The following is a 24,727-nucleotide window of genomic DNA, read 5'->3' on the forward strand; positions in this document are numbered from 1 at the left end:
CTCTTACATCTCCTGCATTGGCAGGCAGATTCTTTACCGCTAGTGCCACCTGGGAAGTGTCACCTTTAATACCTAAGTTCAGTTATTGATAAAATGATTTTGGCTATGACAGCCAGGCTGTTGACATTAAGACCCTGGGGTCTCTATCCTTATAGCAGATTCTTCTCTCTTAACTCTTTCCTTTCCTACTTTCCTCTTAAAACACACAGTAGAAAAATTACTATTTCATATCTACACCTTTTCCCATATTTCCATGGGCACAGAATAGGGGACAGATATTCCTATATTCTGTGTCATTCATAAAATTTGTACTAGGTCCAAATTTGGTAGTTGGAACAGAGGAGATATGCATATCAGCATAAAATGTATTTGTAACCAAAAAGGAAAGTTAAGTCTCATAATCATCAGAAAAATAACTTGGGTAGGGAAAGAAAGGGAAGGGAGAGAGGAAATGAAGGATGGGGTGAGAAGGAGGAAGGGAAGAAAGGAGAGAGCATCCTGCCTTTCTATTTAATGCAAGTTCTATAAGTTCTGCCCTTAGACTATTTCTTAAGATTCTGGTCATAGTATCTTTAGAGAAAATTTGTCAAGAGCAAAGGGAATTGGAAAGGAGTATGAGAATAACAAGCTCATTATTTAGGGTTTTAGAACTGGCAAGAGACAAATTTAGGAAAACAGAAAAGTATAGAGCTTTCTCAGGGAAGAGCAAACTACTAGAACTTGCTGCTCTAATTAAGAGGTACAAAAGCGCTCCTGCGCGGAGGAGCCCGGCGGGGCTGCGAGACCCCAACAGCAAAGAACTGGGAACTCCGGGACTCAGCCCCGATCCCCGGGCGGGGGTCAGAGGAGGAGGAATGTGGGGCGGAAATGGTCGCCCTGGGGTGAGACAAGGCTGAGAGCTGTAGGACCGAGAGAGACTCCCGATCCCGGCAGACGGGAGACCTGGGTTGTGGTCTGCCCTCTGCCGGGGACTCGCTGGATGACCGGTGATCGTGAATGCCCCTCTTGGAGTCCTGGCGGGGCTCCAGCCATAACTGATCACTAGCAGGCATGTAAAGCTGGTCATGATTCAACACTGCTGAACTCAATTCAAGCCCAGTAATAAAACAGCCTCACTGAGCTTGTGGTCGCCATATCTGCCAATCATCTTCCCAAGGGCTGGGACTTCAGAGTGAGTCCTCAAGGACTTCTTTCAGGACTCACAGAAACCTCCACCCTGGTGAGGGCACACAGGGACTGTTTTCTTGTTCTTAGTCTGAACGACTGCCAAGAAGGAGGGCAATGGTAGAACAGTCAAATCCCAGGCTCTCCCCATAGCTTCTAATCTCAGACCTGTTAAACTCCTTTCTGAGCCCAAGGACAAAAATCACTTGAACAAATGAGTTTGAGTCATGAATGAAAACTCTCACTCTTTCCATGAGAAAGAATTAAGAGATGGACAGGTTGAAAGTGTGTCTGCTGGGTCCTCTCCACTATGTGACAAGGACAGCAGTGCTCTTCTGGCTTTCAGAGGAATTGCTATCTCAGAGTTGAAGAACCACAACATCCTCCAGGCCCTGACAGCAGAGGCGAACGGCTGGGAGCCCAGTGTTGTGAGTACAGAAGTCCTCCAAGCCCAAGAAGAATGGGAAGCTGTGGACAGCATCCACCCAGAGACAGGGAGCCGGGCCAGCATGGACCAGCCTGGGTGGCTCATCTCCTTCAGTGAGGCCCTACAGCATTTCCAGACAGTGGACCTCTTCTCCTTTAAGAAAAGAATCCAGCCCACCATCCAAAGGACCGGGCTCGCTGCCCTCCGGCACTACCTCTTCGGGCCTCCAAAGTTCCACCAAGGCCTCCGTGAAGAAAAGGACTTGGTCTTGACCATTGCTCAGTGTGACCTGGATAGCCAAGACCCCATGCATGGCTGAGTCCTGCAGACCATCTATAAGAAGCTGACTGGCTCCAAGTTTGACTGTACCCTCCACGGAGACCACTGGGAAGATCTGGGCTTTCAGGGAACAAGTCCAGCCACAGACCTCAGAGGAGCAGGCTTCCTTGCCCTCCTGCATCTCCTGTACCTGGTAATGGACTCAAAGACTTTGCTAATGGCCCGGGGGATTCTCCACCTGTCTCGTCATCATATCCAGCCCTGAAACCAAACACTTCTCCATGGAGCTTTTGTTCTTTCGTTGGAGAATGGGATCTGAAAACCAAGATCTGAATGCTGGTGTTCCCACTGCCATTACGATCTCCCTGCTTCTAGGCCCTCTCAGCGGCCAGAGCTTAGGAGATATGTATGTGCCACTGATTCCCTCGGCTCTAATAGAAATGGTCGCCTGGGGTAAGTGGACCCGCCCAGCCGCCAGTGCACTTCACAGAGAACAGGAAGTGGGGTGTAATGCCACTTGAGAGAGAGAAGCTGAGAATGAGTAACTGACGGTGAGACTTGCAGCATTTTCATCAGATCGCTATGTCCCAGAGCCTGGGCAGGCCAGCCTGTGCTGCAAGAACAGGCTGCCCCAATAACCATGTTTTTGGTCATTATTACTTAATTCTCAGAACCTCAGCTTCTTCCTTTGTAACCTGAAAAAATAATTCCAACCCTATAGATTTATGCTGAGTTGGAGAAAAACTCTATAAAGTGCTAAGCACATTAGTCACTCAAGGAGTGTTAATGATCATAGTAACTTTTGATTTCCATGAGTAAAACTACATTTTTTATACATCTTATGGATAATATATACATATGTAATACATAATTGTGTTTTCAAAATTGTATCTGTACTTGCATGAGCGTGTACAGACACACACAAAACATCATACACATATATATACAGCCATTGTACAGTAAAGTAGATCCATTTGAATCTAAAAAAAAAAAGGTATAATATTATGGCAATGGTTAAACAAATTATCCCATTAAAAGAGATATTTTGTGCCATAGTATATCCCAGTAAATATTCCAGTAGGATATTTCAGTGCTAAAGCCTTATATATTAACACATAAAGATGCATATATTATAACAAGATAAAAAATTACACTTACTTTGACAACGTCTATATAAAAACAACTATACGAATTGAGACTAAAAGTGAATATAACAAAATGGAATAATTTCCACTGCATTAATTGGACTGCTAGATTGTGATACTAGACTTGGCATAGTGAAGAAAAAAGTTACAATGTATTAAGAAGTGTCTGTTGTTTGGAATTACATAAGAATCATTAAGGATCAGATGTTATTTACTCCCGCAGTAGGATGGCCTATTCCCATTAACAGTGAAGCATGTACTTCCCACTGGCAGCCATTTCTTAACTGTATATCCTGGGAAGTGGGAGAATGTGGGATGGATTAAGGGGAATGAGTAGAAAAGTTCTAAATAACTTGAGCCGTATGCTCTGATAACAACATGACAGCCTGTGCAAAAATCTGTTTCTTATGGCAAAGCAAAGCTAAGTTGCTCAGTCGTGTCCGACTCTTTGCGACCCCGTGGACTGTAGCCTACCAGCCTCCTCAATCCACGGAATTTTCCAAGCAAGAATATTGGAGTGGATTGCCATTTCCTCAGACAAGGAATAAAAGGATTCTCTAATTTTCTCCCAAGAGGTGATTTTATTTTTAAAACTGAGAGTAGGGAGGAAGGGTTGAATGAGGGATAGGGTAGAGAGAAACTAGTATTCATGTAAGCTCATGACTTTGCTGTTAAAAATGAGGTAACTCAAACAGAAAGTTTGTTTTTTTTTAAACATTTTATCATTCTAGATATGTTTGTGACAGGCCTCTCTGTGACCTTACAAACATCCAAGAGCATGGTCAGAAAGACATATGATATGGTATTAAGGGCAGGGGCTTTTTAACTTAAGAACTGAAATGAAAGTCGCTAAGTCATGTTCAACTCTTTGCAACCCCATGGACTATACAGTCCATGGAATTCTCCAGGCCAGAACGCTGGAGTGGGTAGCCTTTCCCTTCTCCAAGGGGTCTTCCCAACCCAGGGGTCAAACCTAGGTCTCCCATATTGCAGGTGGATTCTTTACCAGCTGAGCCACCAGGGAAGCCCCATTAATTAATTAATTTATTTATTTTAAGCCCTTCTAAACTCAGGAGAGAGAAGGCACTAACTCTTAAACTATGATTTTCCATGTGTTGGGTTTAAAGAGTCTTGTATCTGCTCAACCTATAGCAAGTAAAAAAGATAGTTTGCAGAATGATGAGCTCATGTTGCATAGGCTTCCTTCTAGTATTGAAAAAAGAATACAGCTCTGTACCAGTCAGCAATAGGCCATTTTAACAGATGGCAAGCTTTTGGTCTGCTTTCTTCCACGTGTGTGGTATTTGGTGTTTTTAAACTATTTTATTATTTTTACACTATTGGGTAATGTTAGTAGAATAGTAATTTTTTTTAAAAATACCTCGTGCTTTTGAATAAATAGCTTTGGAATGACATTGGTTAATGTTAACTGAAGTTTGAAGACAGTTTTGTGTCTTGGTTTTATTATTTCTAACTATGATTTTGAGTCATCTTTTTCTGTACATCATATTGAGAATTGATTAAACTTTTCATAGATTGATAAGGTTAGTATTCTTTTTTTCCCTCCCTTCCCACCTTCCCCACAAGAATATAGCTGCTAGGGCTGCTGCTAAGTCGCTTCAGTTGTGTCCGACTCTGCAACCCCATAGACAGAAGCCACCAGGCTCCCCCGTCCCTGGGATTCTCCAGGCAGGAACGCTGGAGTGGGTTGCCATTTCCTTCTCCAGAGAATATAAAGAGTGATTTAAAAAGAGGCTTTGAGGTTTTGTTTGTTTTGGTTTTACTATCAATAGTTACCCATGTTATGGAGCTCTGTTTTCTCAACTTCTGACTATGGATATAGTTATGAAAAATTTAGAAGTACCTACCCTTCCCAGTACAAGAAAATTTGCTAAATGAAAAAGGAACACATTTTAGAGCATAGCGTTGATTATACCTCAATTGGAAAACTTTGTATCTTGGTGTCAGTGATGGTTTCCAAAACGTGTAAATATTTGTAAATTCACTCCTGAGCATCAGCAAAAATAAAAACTGCTGTATAAAGGAAAAGTCACTAATATATATTTCTTAACTCCATACTATTTTATTGTCTGATTGTATCAAATTTCTTTTCATTCATTTATTTAACAAATATTCATTGACTACTTGCTGTGTGACAGGCCCTATGCTTACTGTTAGGAGTATAATGGTGAGTATCTGCTTAGCATCTTATAATTGATGTCTATGTTAATTACTAATTAATTACATAAGTAGTTATTAGCATCTATAGATATTAATAAAATAAACCATCTAAAACATAGAATTGGAGCTATAACAAGTTCTACAAAGGAGAAGTATAAGAGGTGGTGATAAGGAATTTAAACTGGTCAGAGGTTATGAAAGGCTTCCTTGAAGTGAAGTTTGAGTGTAAGAAATACTGAACAGTATCTGATTAAGTGCTGACAAGGAAGAGCATTTGCATTCCACATATGGGCATGAGCAAAGGTCCCTAGCAGGTAGGAGAGAAACCTGGTGAATATTATGAGGCTGAGAGAAAGGTATTATAGCTGCAGTGCTGACAGTGAATGTTGAGAGTGATGTGTGAAGAGGCTGAAGTGGGTAGATTTGGGTAGCAGTTATGTGGGTGGTTTGTAAGTACTCATCAAGCTGTCCACTTTGATACACTCTTCTATGTATGCATTCTACTTCAATTAAAAAGTTTGATTAAAATTTAGATTTACTTCAGCGACTATTTTAAGGCTCCAAAGAATATTTTAAGGCAAACAAAAGAGCACCCTAGTAATTCTCTTCTATCCACTCCCATTTACTACTCTCTTTTCACTAAAGGTAGCCACTACCCTGGCTTTAGTCACTATGGGTTATTTTTGTCTACTGTTAAACATGAAATAATTAGATTCACAGTATTTATGAGTTTATATCTGCCTTCTATTGATCCCTTTTATGTCTATGAGATACTTCTGTGTTTGCACAAAGCAGTAACTTGTGTACTTTTATTACAGCATAGTAACCCAATTTATAAAAATACTATATTTTGTTTATTCATTCTGCTGTGGATGGTCACTTGAGCACTTTCTAGTTTGGGACTATTACAGGAAATGCTATGACTATTTTGTATATATCTTTTTGGTGTGCTTGTAGACTCATTTCTATTAGAAATGTATATTGAAGTCAGATTGCTAGGTTATAGGGTATGCATATGTTCAACTTTAGTAAATATTACTATATAGTTTTCCAGAATGGTTGTGACAATTTATACTCCCACCAGTAATGTATAAGAGGTCCAGTTGCTCTATGTCTTGGTCAGCACTGGCATTACCACTTTAAAAAATATTAGTCATTCTGGTGGCATATAATATTATGCATTATTATTTTAATTTGCATTTCTCTGCTGAGATTGAAACATTTTATATGTTTTTTCTGCCCATTTTGATATTCTTTTTTGGGTAGTGCCCAGCCAAGTCTGTTCACAACTTTTCTCTCTCATATTTGATTCTCTCTCTCTCATATTAATTTAGGAGTTCTTTATGTTTTTGATATAAGTCCTTTGTCAGACAGAGGTTTTATAATACAGATATCTTTTATTCTGTGGTAGAAACATGTCTTCTACTCTGCTGCTTAAAAAATTCAGATGATCAGTTTCTCTTTTCTGATTAGATAAGGCATTTCTGTGGGCTTCTGAGGTAGAGCTAGTGGTAAAGAACCTGCCTGCCAGTGCAGGAGATGCAGGAGATGCAGGTTTGATCCCTGGGTAGGGAAGCCCTGCTGGAGGAGGAAATGGCAACCCACTCCAGTTTTCTTGCCTGGAGAATCCTATAGACAGCGGAGCCTCACAGGCTATGGTCCATAGGGTCGCAAGAGCAACAGCACACGTGCAAGGCGTCTCTGTACCCTGTTAATGGAATCTTTACCTACCCAAAAGTCAGAAAAGTATTCTCCTATACAGTCTTTTAGAAGCTATTGTTTACTTACACATTTAGATGTACACTTGAACTTGATTTGAGTATGATGTGAACTAGGAGTAAAGATTCATTTTTGTTGTTGTTCCAAATGGATATCCGTTTATCCCAGTATTGTGTTTTGAAAAGACCTCACTATACCCCATTGTCATCTTTGACACAAAGTAAGTGACCTTATATATGTGGATCTATTTCTGAATTCTCTATTCTGTTGGTTCATTTGTTTCTTTTTATGTCATTAGAACACTTTTTAAATTATTGCAAATTTATGCTAATTCTTATATCTGGTAGTGAAATCTCTCCAACATTTTTCCTTTTTAAAAATTATTTTGACTGTTTTTCAGCTATTTTAGATATCAAGTTGCCAGTTTCTACAAAAATAATCTGGAATTTTTTAATTTATTTATTTTTGACTGTGCTGGGTCTTCATTGCTACTTGGGCTTGTCTCTAGTTTTGGTAAGTGGGGCTGCTCTGTTGCTGTGCATGGGCTTCTCATTGGGGTGGCTTCTCTTGTTGCGGAGCACAGGCTTTAGGCATGTGGGCTCAGTAGTTGCAGCTCGGGGACTCTAGAGTGCAGACTCAGTGGTTGTGACCCATAGGCTTAGTTGCTCCATGGTATGTGGAATCCTTCTGGACCAGGGATTGAACCTGTGTACACTGCATTGGCAGATGGTTTCTTAACCACTAGACCACCAAGGGAGTCCTCTGCTGGGATTTTAATTGGGATTATATTTAATCTCTGGAGGAGAAAAATCACAACCCACTCCAGTATTCTTACCTGGGGAATTCCATGTACAGAGGAGCCTGGCGGACTACAGTCCATGGGGTCACAAAAGAATCAGACACGACTTTAGCAAGTAAACAATACTGAATCTATAAATTAATTTGAAGAGAGCTGGCATCAATACTGCATTAATACTATATCAATTAATGTGAATAGTAGTAATATATAGTATTAATATATTCCTCCATATATTTGAGTCTTCTTTAATTCCTCTTAATGTTTTAAAGTTTTCTGTGTAGAAGTCATTTGCAGATCCTTTTAGATTTGTGTTTGAGTATTTTTGATGCTAGTGCCAATGTTTTATTAGTTTGTTAGGGCTGCCACAACAAAGTACCACAGAGTCAATGGCTTACACAATAGAAGTTTGTAGAAGCTAGAAGTCCAAGATCAAGGTGTCAGTATGATTGGTGTCATTCTGAGGCTCTTTCATTAACTTACAGATGGCCTTATCCCTATGTCTTCATGTGGTCTTCCCTGTGTCTGTGTGTATATCTGTGAGCTAATATAAGGTATAAAACACCTACTCTTCTTATAAAGACATAGTCATAGTGGAGTAAGATCCCCCTGTGTAACCTGATTTTACCATATTCTTTTAAGGATGTCCAAATACTGTCACATTCTAAGGTACTGGGGTTTAGAATTTCAGTATATGAATTTTGTGGAGACACAATTCAGCCCATAACACAGGGTGTCATATTATTTGTTGTTGATTTATAGACATACAATTTTAATTTTGAATATTGACCTTGTATGTATATAGTGATTGATCTTGTTAAACTCACTTATTAATCTAATAGTGTTCTGTTAACTGTTTTGGATTTTGTACATAATTACATCACCTGAGAATAATGGCAGTTTTATTCCTGATCTGACTGAAAGCCTTTAGTATTTCATCGTTAAGAAGAAACTTGCTATGGGCTTTTTGTGAACACTTTTATCAGATTACAGTAGCTTTCTTTCTGTTGCTGCTGTGTTTGTTTTTTTGCTTTGTTTGTTTTAATCATGAACTGAGTGTGAAACTCTTAGACTATATGAAATTGTTATAATGGATACAAGTTGGTTGAATTTACTGGTGGATAATTTTTGATATGAAGAACGATGGAAAAAAGAAATTTCTTGTTCAAAATATGAAGTTTTATTGAAAAAGTTAAAAATTTAACCATCTAATATTTCTAAAGATTCAGATATTTATAATCATCAGCACTTGAAAATTCTAACATGATTTTTTTTTAAATTCTCGCCAGCTAATGTTGTTATCCAGTGTATTTTCAGTTAATAATGGAAATAACTGCTCTGGTTTCTTTGCTTTGGTATTTTGGAGTTTGGTGCTCCAAAACAGTGAGTGTGTGCAAAAGTTAAATTGTGCATTGCACAAATAGCTTTCATTTTGTAGATATCTGGAAATCATTAAAAAGTATGCTATTCAGAAATAGATGGATGACAAAAAATAGTCATGATGGTAATGTTAATAATAATAGTAATTATTAGTAATAGTAGCTAAAGATAGTAATAGTAATAATAAGTAAAGGTAATATTTTTTGAGCAATTACAAATTTCTTACTTTTGATCAGACACTGTTCTAAGTTATTTAACTCTCATACAACAATTTCATCCTTCCTTTTTACTATTAAGGAGACTGAGGCACAGGAAGATAAGGAACTTTCTCCAGGCCACAAAGCTACTAAATGATGGAATCATAATTTGAACCCAGGCAATTGGCTCCAAAGCTTTCTTGTGAAGTCTGTGTTATGTTAGGCTGAGATAGAAATCTTTAATTTTTAAAATAGAATCTTAAAATAGATGGGTAGGAATACATTTTAATCTCAGACTCAAAAAATACAGCAGAAGCAACAAAAATGTAATTCAAACATCTCACCTGAAATACAAGCGTTCTCCACATTATGGCTTCATTAATTGTCCCTGTATGTGTACTAAGTACATAGTTCCTCTCCCACCTGTTACTATTAAACCATTTGTCTGATTCTCTGCCTAATACTCCTCTTCCTAAACCAAATGACTTCACACATTTTATTTTGACTGCAGGTGAGAGAATGTTGGAAAATCAGCATGACTATATTATTCTTGAATAAAGAACTTAAGTTAGTGGTCTTCCTGAGGTAGGAAGTAGACCCATGTTAAGGATGACACTCAGAATCAGGTAAAAGTAGTTTGTACATTAGGATCTGTTTGTAAAGTTCTGTCTTATATCTAGTAAACCAAAATAGTGGAATTCATTATTCATTTCTTTCTATACCTTTGCCTGATGTTTAGGCATAGTGGTTACAAGCCCAATCTCTGGAGCATAACTGCACTAGTAGTTATATGTTCTTCAATAAATTCCTTAATCCCTCTGTACTTCAGTTTTCATATTAGTGAAATAAAAAATAACGGAACATAGCTTATGAAGTCATAATGAAGATTGAATGAGATAATACATGTAAACCCTTAGCAGAGAGCATGCACTTATTGAACACCTCACTGATTGTTAGCATTGCTCTCAGCCTTGAAAATCTCAGTTAGTGGAGGCCAGGAGAGATAATGCTTAACAAGAAAAATGTTTCTGAATCTTACGAAATCTTATTCCTATAGATTGCTATTATTGATAAAGGGGGAGGGAAATTTGGTGGATTACTGTCTAGCATCCACATGGCAAACAATTTTCATTTTTTAGTTGATAAATAATATTCTCATGTCTAAATGAAAAACTTGAATAACATAATGGGTAAATTTAATTATCTTCCTTCATTGGCCTTGTGTTTGATGTTGACCATGCAGTTCAAAGGATTAATTAAAAATGCTGCTGCGAAAGTGATTATAGGACCTTGAAAGAACATATTTTAGGACATTAATGTAAGTAACAGTTTACTTTGTAGAAAAATTTTCTTTATCTACAAATTCAGTAATTTTACTTTTGACCTCACAAGGTAGTCAGCTCACTTTTGACCTCACAAGTTCGTCAGCTCACTGACTACACAAGGTCATCAGCTCTTATTTACTCTGTGCCAGGCACTGTATATAATATCCATTAATCTTTTCTTCCCTAAGGGAATAGCCTTTTATCTCTCTTCACTGTTCCATTCTTTTATATATATATATATATGAATATACTCACATACACATATATGTATCTTTAAATTACCAAAACAAGCTGAGATGGCACAGTGTATTTAAGCAATGTGGATTGCATCAGATATCACATTCTTCCAGATATATTTTCCAAATGGAAAGATGGTTCAACATTTTCTATTATTATTTTAGATGAAATGTTCTGCAATATGTTGTTGACATTGTTCTGAAGTAAATACTGTATGCTCCAGTCTCTCAGGGACCCTCATGGAAATGAGATGCGTGTCCCAGGAGGCTATCTCAGAAATGAAAAATTCTAAATAAAATGGAATAAATGAAGAGACACACAAGAATTTGTTATAAGAAAATATTCTTTTGTATAATCCTGGACCTAAAGAAAATGAAATGTTGGCACAACAGATTGCTATCATTATATGACTCTATGTGGTCACATACTCATAATAATTTGTCTTTTTTTTCCTTTTCTAGTCAAATAGACTGAAGGTATTTTGTTTTACAGTGATGGAGCATAGTTCATTTATTAACAATATTCCACAGTCACTTGATCCACTACAAATCTGTCTTTATAACTGACAATTCAGGCTTCCTTTTTTTCTGGTTTTGGGGGATATGTTTTTCTTTAAGAGAGACTAAGTGGGAGCCAAAGAAATCTCAGACTTTACTTAGCGAAGTGCAAATTAACCCAGGAATTGAGGTGCAATTGAAAAAGGGCCAGTGACCCTAGAGTAGTTTTAGACAGATACAGAGATAAATGTTCAGTCTTCTTTTAACCTTGGGTGTTCTTTAAGTTTAGGTGTCCCTTCTGCATGAAGAACATTCGCTTCAGGTCTTACAAAACAATTTTTAATTTTTTTTTCTTTTCCAAAAGTTTATTGATTACATATTTAAACTGTTCACAATTCAAACCTTTTTCCTGTTATCAGGGCATTTACTACTTCAGAAACACCTCATGATACCCACCCTAATTCCTCTCCTAAGGAGAATCTAGAGTCTCTTTTCTGTTATTCGTGGTTACTGAGTTAATTAGGATATATTTAAATTTCCATCTGGTATTTTCTTTAATCCAACACTAGGCCTTATGTATTTTCAGTTGTTTTTGTTGTTGTTCAGTTGCTCAGTCATGTCCAACTCTTTGCGACCCCATGGACTGCAGCATGTCAGGCTTCCTTGTCCTTTGCTATCTCCTGGAGTTTGCTCAAACTCATGTCCATTGGGAAGATGATGCCATCCAACCATCTCATCCTCTGTTGCCCCCTTCTCCTCCTTCCCTCAGTCCTTCTCAGCATCAGTGTCTTTTCTAGTGAGTTGGCCTTTTGCATTACGTAGCCATAATATTGAAACTTCAGCTTCAGCATCAGTCCATCCAGTGAATATTCAGGGTTGATTTCCTGTAGGATTGACTGATTTGATCTCCATGCTGTCCAAGGGACCCTCAAGAATCTTCTCCAGCACCTCAGTTCTTTGGTACTCAACTCTCACACCCATACATGACTACTGGAAAAACCATAGTTTTGACTCTGTGGACCTTTGTTGGCAAAGTGATGTCTCTACTTTTTAATATGCTGTCTAGGTTTGTCGTAGCTTTTCTTCAAAGGAGCAAATTGTCTTTTAATTTTATAGCTGCATTTTCAATAGTTTTGTCTAATTGTTTACCAAAAATAGTTTATTGCTTTTTGCTGCTTTTTAAAACTAATCATCATTAGGTTTTTAATTCAGAAAAAAAATATTTAAAAACATCTTACAAACCTGTACCCAGAAAACTTATGCTAATATTTGAAAAAATAGTGTGTTATTAGATGAATAAAATTGTACATGAAAGTATAGAACTTGTCTCCATCCCCACAAAGCAAAACATTTAATAGATTTTATATATTGTACCAAGAAAAATTATTTTTATATTTAATGTTTTATTGTGTAAACAGAAAGGATCTTATTCTATGTACACTATGATATGAACATAAGAAAGATATAGACACTTGTAAAAGTTTGGTGACTAAGTTTTGCTTGTAATTCTAGTTACTATTTATTAATATGTATCATATTCTTTTTATGATATATTAGTTGGATCTTTTTTAAGCTAGAAAAAATATTAGAAACATAAGGGAAACTCATGAAACTAGAGCAAAGGATTCAAGTACTTTTAAAACTTATCTATTACTTCTGCTTCTCTTTAAGCATCCACTCTGTTTTCCCTAAAAACACAAGTTTTCTCAGATCCCCAGATTATATAGTAAACAACATGGATGCACATAGTTTTCAAGGTTATAACTATTTTTAAGAGTCTGTCTTAGCCTGATTTTAAAATCTGTTAGTTTCAATTTCAGATTTCTGAGAAGGAGACTATTGCCCAGCTTGGAATATCCACTTTAGACCAATTAATGATTGCCTCAGGGACCAAATCATCTTGTGAATAATAGTTGTGGGTACCGCATTAGTGAAGGGTGGACATTTTCCTCAAAAAAGATGCTAGACAGACAACAAAGTATGTATCTACTGTATTCATTGAAATAACAAGGTGCGGTGATTTTATAGCTTTCTATAGCTTTTGAACTGTGGTGTTGGAGAAGACTCTTCAGAGTCCCTTGGACTGCAAGGAGATCCAGCCAGTCCATTCTGAAGATCAGCCCTGGGATTTCTTTGGAAGGAATGATGCTAAAGCTGAAACTCCAGTACTTTGGCCACCTGATGCGAAGAGTTGACTCATTGGAAAAGACTCTGATGCTGGGAAGGATTGGGGGCAGGAGGAGAAGGGGACGACAGAGGATGAGATGGCTGGATGGCATCACTGACTCGATGGACGTGAGTCTGTGTGAACTCCGGGAGTTGATGATGGACAGGGAGGCCTGGCGTGCTGCGACTCATGGGGTCGCAAAGAGTCGGACACGACTGAGTGACTGAACTGAACTGAACTGATAGCTTTCCGTTGGAGAAGGCAATGGCACCCCACTCCAGTACTCTTGCCTGGAAAATCCCATGGATGGAGGAGCCTGGTAGACTGTAGTCCATGGGGTCGCTAAGAGTCGGACATGACTGAGTGACTTCACTTTCGCTTTTCACTTTCATGCATTGGGAAAGGAAATGGCAACCCACTCCAGTGTTTTTGCCTGGAGAATCCCAGGGATGGGGGAGCCCGGTGGGCTGCCGTCTATGGGGTCGCACAGAGTCGGACATGACTGAAGCAACTTAGTAGCATAGCTTTCTGTCCACAAAGTTGCAGTATCAGTCTTGTATTTTTAGGAAATTTAGAAAAATTCAAAGTCTCATTATTTCTGAATTAAAATGTCTATGGCCCTCAAGACCAGATTTTTTAATTCCATTTGCCTGATTATAATTTCCTTTCCTCATCATTTTTATTTCTTTCATAGCCCATAGAACTTTATTTTACATAATGTATAGTTTGTTCCTTTTTGTTCCTTTGTAACTAATATTTTACTACTTTAGTGATTAGTGTTCTGCTAAACTCCAGAACCATTTGGGGAGGAATAGTGGGTACTAGGAAGGGCTCTGGACCCACAAGCAGAGATCTGGGTGTGAGTTGTGAATTTCTCTCCAACTCGTCGTATTATTATAATCTAAAAACTGTCAATTTCATTACAGGATAGTTGTGAGAAGGGTCAGACAAGATAATATATATGAAATTGCTTCATAAATTCAGAAATATTCTATGCAAACAGTTATTAGACATTTGATTTTGACAGAGAGGAAGAAAAGGAAATCTTGCTCTACCAACTGATCGAGACTGATGAAGACATGTGATTTGTTCTTCTAACAAGAAGAACAAAAGAGAGTTGAAAAGAACAGCTGGCTACATTTATGATTTGTATAAATGAGAAATTACATTAGCTATTAAAGATTGCTTACATCTAAAAATAATCCATGCTGATCTTTGGAGCAGAGGATGAACCATAGAATAAACTTGTCTTTGTAATGACCTGATCATGTAATGGGGTTGACAAAGGAGAGCAAGACCATTTAGTTATTTTGACATAATAACATATCCTGATACACAGATTGTATAGTAATGATTTAAACATTATTTAAACAACACATAGCAATACAAAAAATCTTAATCCCCTTATCCAAGAATTCCTAATGCTAAACTTTTGATGTGTTTCCCATGTGCTGTTCAATCCCCAGTCTCCTCCCTGCCACCCATGGAACTTTTTGGCTCTACTACTTACTAGCTATGTGAGCTTGGACAAGTTATCTAACTCCATGTGCCTTAGTTTTTTCATCTGAAGATATAGCAATACCTACTACAAAGGACTGTTGTGAAATCTAAATTACACTAATAGATGTTGAATGTTTAAAACAGTGTTTGGTTTGGTGAAGGGCATGACAAACCACTCCATTATTCTTGGCTGGAGAACCCCATGGACAGAGGAGCCTGGCGGGCCAGTCTGTAGCATTGCAAAGTCGGACATGACTGAAGTGATTTAGCATATATGCTGGTTGGTATTTGGTAAGTAGTTAAAAAATGTTAAATTAATCATCTTATTGTTTTTTTACTTAATGACATTTTCATTATATTGCTACTTCATAGAAACTTCTGTGCTCAGTCGCTCCCAATGGACTTTGTAGCCCGCCAGGCTCCTCTGTCCTTGGGATTTCAGGCAGGAATACTGGAGTGGGTTGTCATTTCCTCCTCCAGGATATCCTCCTAATCTAGGGATCAAACCACATATCCTGTGTCTCCTGCAATGCAGGCAGATTCTTTACCTGCTGAGCCATCAGGGAAGCCACAGAAACTTCTGAAATTTTGTTAAACATAAGAAACGTTTACTTAAATTTAGTTTCTGCAAATCATACTTTCTCTTCTTGAACTTTTTATTAGGAAAAATTTCAAACATACACAAAAGTAGGAGGAATATATAACTAACCCAGTTAACCATCTCCTATTGGGTTTGGCAGCCTCAAAAGCAAGAGAGTTCCAGAAAAACATCTACTTCTGCTTTATTGACTATGCCAAAACCTTTGACTGTGTGGATCACAATAAACTGTGGAAAATTCTGAAAGAGATGGGAATACCAGACCACCTAACCTGCCTCTTGAGAAACCCGTATGCAGATCAGGAAGCAACAGTTAGAACTGGACATGGAACAACAGACTAGTTCCAAATAGGAAAAGGAGTACATCAAGGCTGCATATTGTCACCTTGCTTATTTAACTTATATGTAGAGTACATCATGAGAAACGCTGGACTGGAAGAAACACAAGCTGGAATCAAGATTGCTGGGAGAAATATCAATAACCTCAGATATGCAGATGACACCACCCTTATGGCAGAAAGTGAAGAGGAACTAAAGAGCCTCTTGATGAAAGTGAAAGAGTAGAGTGAAAAAATTGGCATAAATCTCAACATTCAGAAAACAAAGATCATGGCATCTGGTCCCGTCACTTCATGAGAAATAGATGGAGAAACAGTGGAAAGTGTCAGACTTTATTTTTGGGGGCTCCAAAATCACTGCAGATGGTGATTGCAGCCATGAAATTAATAGACACTTACTCCTTGGAAGAAAAGTTATGAGCAGCCTAGATAGCATATTCAAAAGCAGAGACATTACTTTGCTTACTAAGGTCCATCTAGTCAAGGCTATGGTTTTTCCAGTAGTCATGTATGGATGTGAAAGTTGGACTGTGAAGAAGGCTGAGCACCGAAGAATTGATGCTTTTGAACTGTGGTGTTGGAGAAGACTCTTGAGAGTCCATTGGACTGCAGGGAGATCCAGCCAGTCCATTTTGAAGGAGATCAACCCTGGGATTTCTTGAGAAGGAATGATGCTAAAGCTGAAACTCCAGTACTTTGGCCACCTGATGCGAAGAGTTGACTCATTGGAAAAGACTCTGATGCTGGGAGGGATTGGGGGCAGGAGGAGAAGGGGACGACAGAGGATGAGATGGCTGGATGGTATCACTGACTCGATGGACGTGAGTCTGAGTGAACTCTGGGAGTTGGTGATGGACAGGGAGGCCTGGCGTGCTGCGATTCATGGGGTCGCAAAGAGTCGGACATGACTGAGCGACTGAACTGAAGATCATCCTCAATAGTCTTTGTTTTCTGGTGTTCCTGCCCTTTTGTAAACTTCTCCTTTTGCATGCAACCTGGACCTAAAGACTTACTTTTACCAACAGAATACAGCAAAAGTGATAGGATGTTACTCCAAGAGGAGGTTACAAAGAGACTTTGTTATTTGGTGTCCTTCCTTTCCTGCTGTCTTACTCAGTCACTCTGAGAGAAAGTTGGCTACCATGTCTGAGCTGCCCCGTGAAGGTTACGTAGTAACAAACTGGGGGAGGCCTCTTGTTAACAGCCAGTGAGAAACTAACACCCTGAGTCCAGCAGTTCACAAAGAATTGAATTTTGCCACAATAGTATAAATAAGTTTGAAAGCAGATCTTTCCCCATTTGAGTCTTCAGTTCAGTTCAGTCACTCAGTCGTGTCTGACTCTGAAACCCCATGGACTGCAGCACGCCAGGCTTCCCTGTCCATTGCCAACTGCTGAAGCTTACTCAAACTCATGTCCAGTCTTCAGATGACATCATATCCCTGGCTGACAGAATGACCATGTCAAAATTCAGTTGGCCGTAAATGTGAAGGTTTACTTCTAGACTCTTAAATTCTGTTTCATTGACCTATAATGCCTATTCTTACTTCAGTACCATTTTATTGATTATTTGGTTTTATAGTAAATTTAGAATGTTTAATAAACAGGTGCTGCTCCCTCTTTTGTCCTATCCACATAGGCTTACTATTGTCAGGAATGTATAGCTAGCTTGGGTCCTCTCTGTGTGTCTTACATATATGTGTGTTCAGTTCAGTTCAGTCTCTCAGTCGTGTCCGACTCTTTGTGACCCCATGAACCGCAGCATGCCAAGCCTCCCTGTCCATCACCAACTCCCAGAGTCAACACAAATCCATGTCCATTGAATCGGTGATGCCATCCAACCAGCTCAACCTCTGTCATCCCCTTCTCCTCCTGCCCTCAATCTTTCCCAGCATCAGGGTCTTTTCCAACGAGTCAGCTCTTCACATCAGGTGGCCAAAGTATTAGAGTTTAATCTTCAACATCAGTCCTTCTAATGAAAACCCAGGACTGATCTCCTTTAGAATGGACTGGTTGGATCTACTTGCAGTCCAAGAGACTCTCAAGAGTCTTCTCTAACACTGCAGTTGAAAAGCATCAATTCTTCTGTGCTCAGCTTTCTTTATAGTCCAACTCCCACATCCATACATGACCACTGGACCTTTGTTGACAAAGTGATGTCTCTGCTTTCTAATATGCTGTCTAGGTTGGTCATGACTTTCCTTCCAAGGAGTAAGCGTCTTTTAATTTCATGGCTGCAATCACCATCAGCAGTGATCTTGGAGCCCAGGAAAATAAAGTCAGCCACTGTTACCACTGTTTCCCCATCTATTTGCCATGAAGTGATGGGACCAGATGCCATGATCTTTGTTTTCTGAATGTTGAGATTTAAGCCAACTTTTTCACTCTCCTCTTTCACTTTCATCAAGAGGCTCTTTAGTTCTTCTTCACTTTCTGCCATAAGGGTGGTGTCATCTGCATATCTGAGGTTATTGATATTTCTCCCAGCAATCTTGATTCCAGCTTGTGCTTCTTCCAGCCCAGCGTTTCTCATGATGTACTCTGCATATAAGTTAAATAAGCAGGGTGACAATATACAGCCTTGATGTACTCCTTTTCCTATTTGGAACCAGTCTGTTGTTCCATGTCCAGTTCTAACTGTTGCTTCCTGATCTGCATACGGGTTTCTCAAGAGGCAGGTTAGGTGGTCTGGTATTCCCATCTCTTTCAGAATTTTCCACAGTTTATTGTGATCCCCACAGTCAAAGGCTTTGGCATAGTCAATAAAGCAGAAGTAGATGTTTTCCTGGAACTCTTTTGCTTTTTCGATGATCCAGTGGATGTTGGCAATTTGATATTTGGTTCCTCTGCCTTTTCTAAAACCAGCTTGAACATCTGGAAGTTCATAGTTCACATATTGCTGAAGCCTGACTTGGAGAATTTTGAGCATTACTTTACTAGTGTGTGAGATGAGTGCAATTGTGTAGTAGTTTGAACATTCTTTTTTTAATATAAATTTATTTATTTTATTTGGATGCTAATTACAATATTATATTGGTTTTGCCATACATAAACATGAATCTGCCACGGGTGTACACATGTTCCCCATCCTGAACACCCCTCCCACCTCCCTCCTCATATCATCCCTCTGGGTCATCCCAGTGTACCAGCCACAAGCATCCTGTATCATGCATTGAACCTGGACTGGCGATTAGTTTCATGAACATTCTTTGGCATTGCCTTTCTTTGGGATTGGAATAAAACTGACCTTTTCGAGTCCTGTGGCCACTGCTGAGTTTTCCAGATTTGCTGGTATATTGAGTATAGCACTTTCACAGCATCATCTTTCAGGATTTGAAATAGCTCAACTGGAATTCCATCACCTCCACTAGCTTTTTTCATAGTGATGCTTCCTAAGGCCCACTTGACTTCACATTCCAAGATGTCTGGCTCTAGATGAGTGATCACACCAGTGTGATTATCTGGGTCATGAAGATCTTTTTTGTACAGTTCTTCTGTGTATTCTTGCCACCTCTTCTTAATATCTTCTGCTTCTGTTAGGTCCATACCATTTCTGTCCTTTATCAAGCCCATCTTTGCATGAAATGTTCCCTTGGTATCTCTAATTTTCTTGAAGAGATCTCTAGTCTCTGCCTTTCTATATGTGTAAAATTTACTAATTTGTTCTATTTTGCTTTATTTTCTGGGTCTCACTGTTAAATATCTGGCTAATCTAAAGGTCCATTGCTTAATCCAACCAAGGTTATAACCTCAGGCCGTGAGTCACTGGTCTTCTCACTTCATTTGTCAAGGAGATCACAGTTACTGAGAATGCTACTGGGTGTGGCATTTTTAGTAACAACTGACATTGAGACATTTGACAATGAGATATTTTTCCATGTCTCATTCCAAATCGAGTCAGCCTCCTCTAGCAATAAAACTGCTGTTTTTCACAGCTTCCCCGGCCTTGATATGAGAGCCGCTCCAGGCAAGAATGCCACAGACTCCCAAAGTTCAGTAGTTTTTCATGTATAACCACTTCTTAATTTAGTATATACCTTTGATCAATTTCCAGAGCCCTGAGATACTTGTTCTGACAGTTTGTCAAGAAACTGTTTATGGACAAAATTTGCTGGTAGTAAAATCTCCATGCCTTATTTTCTGTTTTTGAAACTTTTTGTTGTTGTTTTTTTCTTTTCCAAAATTTTAAACATTTAACAATACGGTAAAGTAATATAAAGTAATAAATATGCTGGTACCTAGTAGAGACTTCAACAACAATTAAACCATAACCTATCTTATTTCATGTATACACCCACTTACCTCCCTCCATTATTATTTTAAAGCAAACACCTGATATCATGTATAATTTGCAAATATTTTAACGTCTATCTCTAAGAGATAAGATTTTCTTTTTAAGTATAATTATATCCCATAACCACAGATTAAAATATTTCATAAAAATTTCTTAGCTTATTGTACATCCCAGTCAGTGTTCAAATTTTCAGTTGTTTCATAATGTCTTACATTGTTTTTTGTGTTTTGTTTAAATCAGGATCCAAGTAAGTTTTACGGATTGTAATTGGCTGGTATATCTTTTAAATCCCTTGTACATAATCTATGTTTTGTCTCTCTTTAAACTTCTTCATTGAATAAACTAGGACACTTGTCCAGTAGGGTTTACTACAGACTGACAAAAACCCCACAGTGTAGTGCAGTATATTTCTTTGTTTTAATTTCCTACCAATTCATCATTGAATCTAAAGCTTTGCTGTCTAGTTTGATAGCCATGAGATACACGCCATTGAATAAATTAACATTTTAATCAATTATAACCAGGTAAAATTTAAAAATTACTACCTCAGTGTCAGTAGGGACATTTCAGATGCTCAGTAGCCACATGTAGGTCATAGTTTCCATATTGGATGGTACAGATAGAACATTTCCATCACTGCTGAAAGCTCAATGAAAATCACTAATCTAGAAGTTTCATTAAATTCAGGTTTGCATTTTTTTAAGACTACTTCACAAATGATTTTATGTTCTTTCAATAGGAGGCATAGCATCTAATTCTCTTTTTTATGATGTTAGCAGCTGCCAATGATTGTTTTGTAGATTTATTATTTAAAAGGAGGTTGCAAAATGGTGATATTAATGATTCCACTGTTTGTGCTTCATTTATTAGTTGGAACAGTCTATTGAAAAAAGATTTCTCTTCACCTTTATTTGCTTACTTAGCAGCTACCTAAGGCTTCCCTGGTGGCTCAGCAGTAAAGTATCCACCTACAGTACAGGGCATGCAAGAGACCCAGGCTTGATCCCTGGATCAGGAAGATCCCCTCAGCTAAGAAATGGCAACCTGCTCCAGTGTTCTTGCCTGGAAAATTCCATGGATAAAGGAACCTGGTGGGCTACAGTCCATGGGGTTATAAAGAGCTCGACATGACTGTGTGAGTGAGCATATATAGAAGCTACCCAGTCATATATAAGAAAGACAGGACAAATTGTTAATTATTAACTTACTTGAAAATAATATTTTCTTAAAGATAATACCCAACCTAAATATAAGGTGATTTAATTTCTCTTGTTAAATTATTTTAATGAAATTCTCAGGTTAAATATTAACATTCTATATATAAAATATTATAATGCTTCTTTTAAACATTTTATTTAAGAATAGAAACATAAAACTACTATAGGTTTTACAGGCATTGTATGCAAAGTCCCACAGTTGTATTTGATATTTTTGTAATTGGTATCAGATAGAAACTTACATAGCTTTTAGACTCAATTTGTTGTGGTTGTTCACTGTCACCTCATCACTGCAAAGTAATTTTAGTATATTAAATTTTGGGAAACTTGTTTATATCAAATTCAGTTTTGACATGACTTAAATATAGGTCATCCTCAGGTCTGTAATGGAGGTCATCCTTATATATAGGATTTCCTGAAGGAAATGTCTACAGGCAAATGCTGTGTAAATATTTGAGCTTTACAAGTAAAGAAACCACAAAATTCATACATATTTCACTGCAAAAAGCATCTACCTAATATTAGCATTTCTTTAGCTAATATTGTTATGAAGTTTTCTAATTGACTTGAACTCATCTCAGAAGCAAAATTGGATTGTTACTATAATTTTTTAATTCAAGATTAATTTTTGTTTTGTTTTCATCAAAATTAATGTGTCATGTTTATATCTTACATATTTACCTCAAGTTTATATCAGTAATCACACACCCAAATAAATTTTATTATTAAAGTAATTTTTTAAAGAGTGACATTTTCACTGTTCAGGAAAATGCATTTAAAAATATAAAAGATAGTATTTAGAACAGTAATAAAAACATTATTTTAATAAATGACATTATTAAAATTGTCCTTGCAGTTACTTTTTGAGGATGGACCCAGTGTTGTAATTATAGTCTCAACTAAAACTTTAGATAATTTTCTTTTCAATTAGAAGTTTTAATACTTATGAATCATTATGCTTTTTATTTAAACAAGCTGTTAAGTAATACTCTTGTGTGGATTTGAAGTTGAGGAGCGCTCAGAAGGACAGTGTTGTGACCGTTAAAGTGAGACATACAGAGGTCAGGGAGCATGCATCAAAAAACTCTGTGATATGAGAGGAGACCAAAAAGCCCTGGGGATTGCTGGAAGCTGCTAAACTAAGTCACCTCTTGGTAATTGGTTTGAATTTCATCCTGTAACCCTAAGATAATTTTTCAACTGCTCTTTGGTGAACTCCAAAATGTGTAGACATCTTGGAGAAGCTTTAACTTGGTTATAAGCAATGTTAGTCCTTGATGGACGCCCATCATCCAAGTGTTTCCTGAAACGTATACAGTGCTGCTTGTAGCAGTTAGGAAAGCAGAACCATTTCCTCTGCACTTCAGGTAATTCTTGACAAAAACAGAGGGTCTGTATTAAGCTTTTTTAATGTATTGAGAAATACAACTTTATGTTACATTGATCCTCTATCCATATGTGGGTAGTATTGGGCCTCTGATACTTTGGAGAAGGAAATGGCAACCCACTCCAGTATTCTTGCCTGGAGAATCCCAGAGATGAGAGAGCCGGGTGGGCTGCCGTCTCTGGGGTCGCTAAATATCTCTCTGATACTTAGTGGCTTATATTTGTGTAGAATCAGCTCAGTTCTCATCCTGTCAATGGTCTATTTAACTGAAAAGTTGCATTTGATAAAAAGAATATGAGAATTTTGTTGATGTTGAATATATTATCTGATCATAGTAGAAGAGAAGAATAAAGATGATGGAGTATTAATTTGAAATTTTCCTAGTCAGAGGGTTTAGGACTCATGCTCTGATTTATAAATGGATTTTTTATAACGATTGCCTATTATGTCTTTCGAAGATAATTTTCCATTCTTTACAGATTTAGTTTCTTCTTGCACTTATTACTGATATATCCATTTATAAGATAGCCCTCTTCTCTAGTTAAAACAATCTTAATTAGGAATCTGAGAATGCTCTGAAAATCATAATATGCTCTTTCACTTTAAAGGTTTGCCATAATTGTAGGAGCTTTTAAATTCTCTTATTAATAATCAGGCCCTGATGATATGTATTATTTTAATTGGTAATATTGCAAATGACTGTTGGTTCTCATTGTTACAGGTTAAAAATTGTTTTTTTTTTTTTTATCACTAAGACACTGGAGAAACCCCCCTCCTTAATTAATTTAGGATCTTGCTGTAGTTTAATATACTTTAGATTTTTTTAAAAAATTGGTGAAATGATATCATTTTAATGAATCATGTGAATGAATGATCTGGAATTCATATACACCTTCCCTTAACCATTAAATATTTGGTCTACTTTGTGTAATTCAAGTTTCCTAAAAGTAGTATTAATAATAATAAGTACTTTTTCAATAAAATCTCTCAGAGTCTAGTTTTAAGAATTCCATTTCCCGAATCCACTGCATATTTTTACTACCTTTATTTGGTTTTGTTTATATTTAAGTTTGCACACATGTGTGTGTGTGTGTGTCTGTGTGTGTGTGTGTGTGTGTAGATAAAATACCCCTGGTCTTTTCTTTAAATTTTTTTTTCTTAAAAAATTTAGAGGTAATTCGAATGTTGACTATAACATTTCTTCCCAGACAGACATTGTTACAATGGTAAGCAGTTCTGTTTACTTATAGGCTTATCAGTAACCTTTACACATAATGTGATATTGTCTGAATGTCTTATTTTGTTCAGCTTTCCCTGACACTGATGAAGCCTAAGGCTGCTATTTCTTTCAGTTACTGATAATTTTTTATCTGATTAACTGACACATTTAGTTGAAATCAGACGCAGCCCTTAGGCTGGGCATGGATTTAATTTAAAAAGTATCAAAGGTTTGCTCTGTGTGCTATTTAATCATCATGTTTATCAGGCAAAGAAAAATTACTGGAAGGACCATAGGGAGAGGGTTATCTTAAGGAGCAGTAGCTTGGGAAATTGATAATAGCTACAAGGTAATTTACTGCTAACTTTTACATTCATTAATATAACATTTCCCGCTAATAATTACAGTGCATGTAATATACTAATTAAATTGAAAGCATTATCACTAATTTTCTTTTTGCTGAACCCTAAGATGGCTAGATAAGAAGTGAGAATGTGAAATTGAAGAAAACCCATGTAGTCACACACTAATTTAAACAATTGGTTAGTTGGCCAGTTAAAACATTTTGGAGATAGACAATGAAACTACTGTGGATGTTCAGAAAACTCATTTTAGGCTGTGACAAGAAAATGAAATTTCTAAATGAATGAAATCATTATGT

General features: G+C 37.4%; 1 protein-coding gene and 1 pseudogene across 1 annotated transcript in view; both read left to right on the forward strand.

The window, feature by feature from the left end:
• The window catches only part of DPH6 (diphthamine biosynthesis 6), a 193,307-nt gene that overhangs the window by 54,346 nt on the left and 114,234 nt on the right, over positions 1 to 24,727 (forward strand). The gene's annotated exons all lie outside the window — the stretch shown is intronic.
• Positions 1,043 to 2,135, forward strand: LOC102171158 (annotated as a pseudogene).

Source organism: Capra hircus, chromosome 10 (assembly GCF_001704415.2).
Source record: "Capra hircus breed San Clemente chromosome 10, ASM170441v1, whole genome shotgun sequence".
NCBI classification, from domain to species: domain Eukaryota; kingdom Metazoa; phylum Chordata; class Mammalia; order Artiodactyla; family Bovidae; genus Capra; species Capra hircus.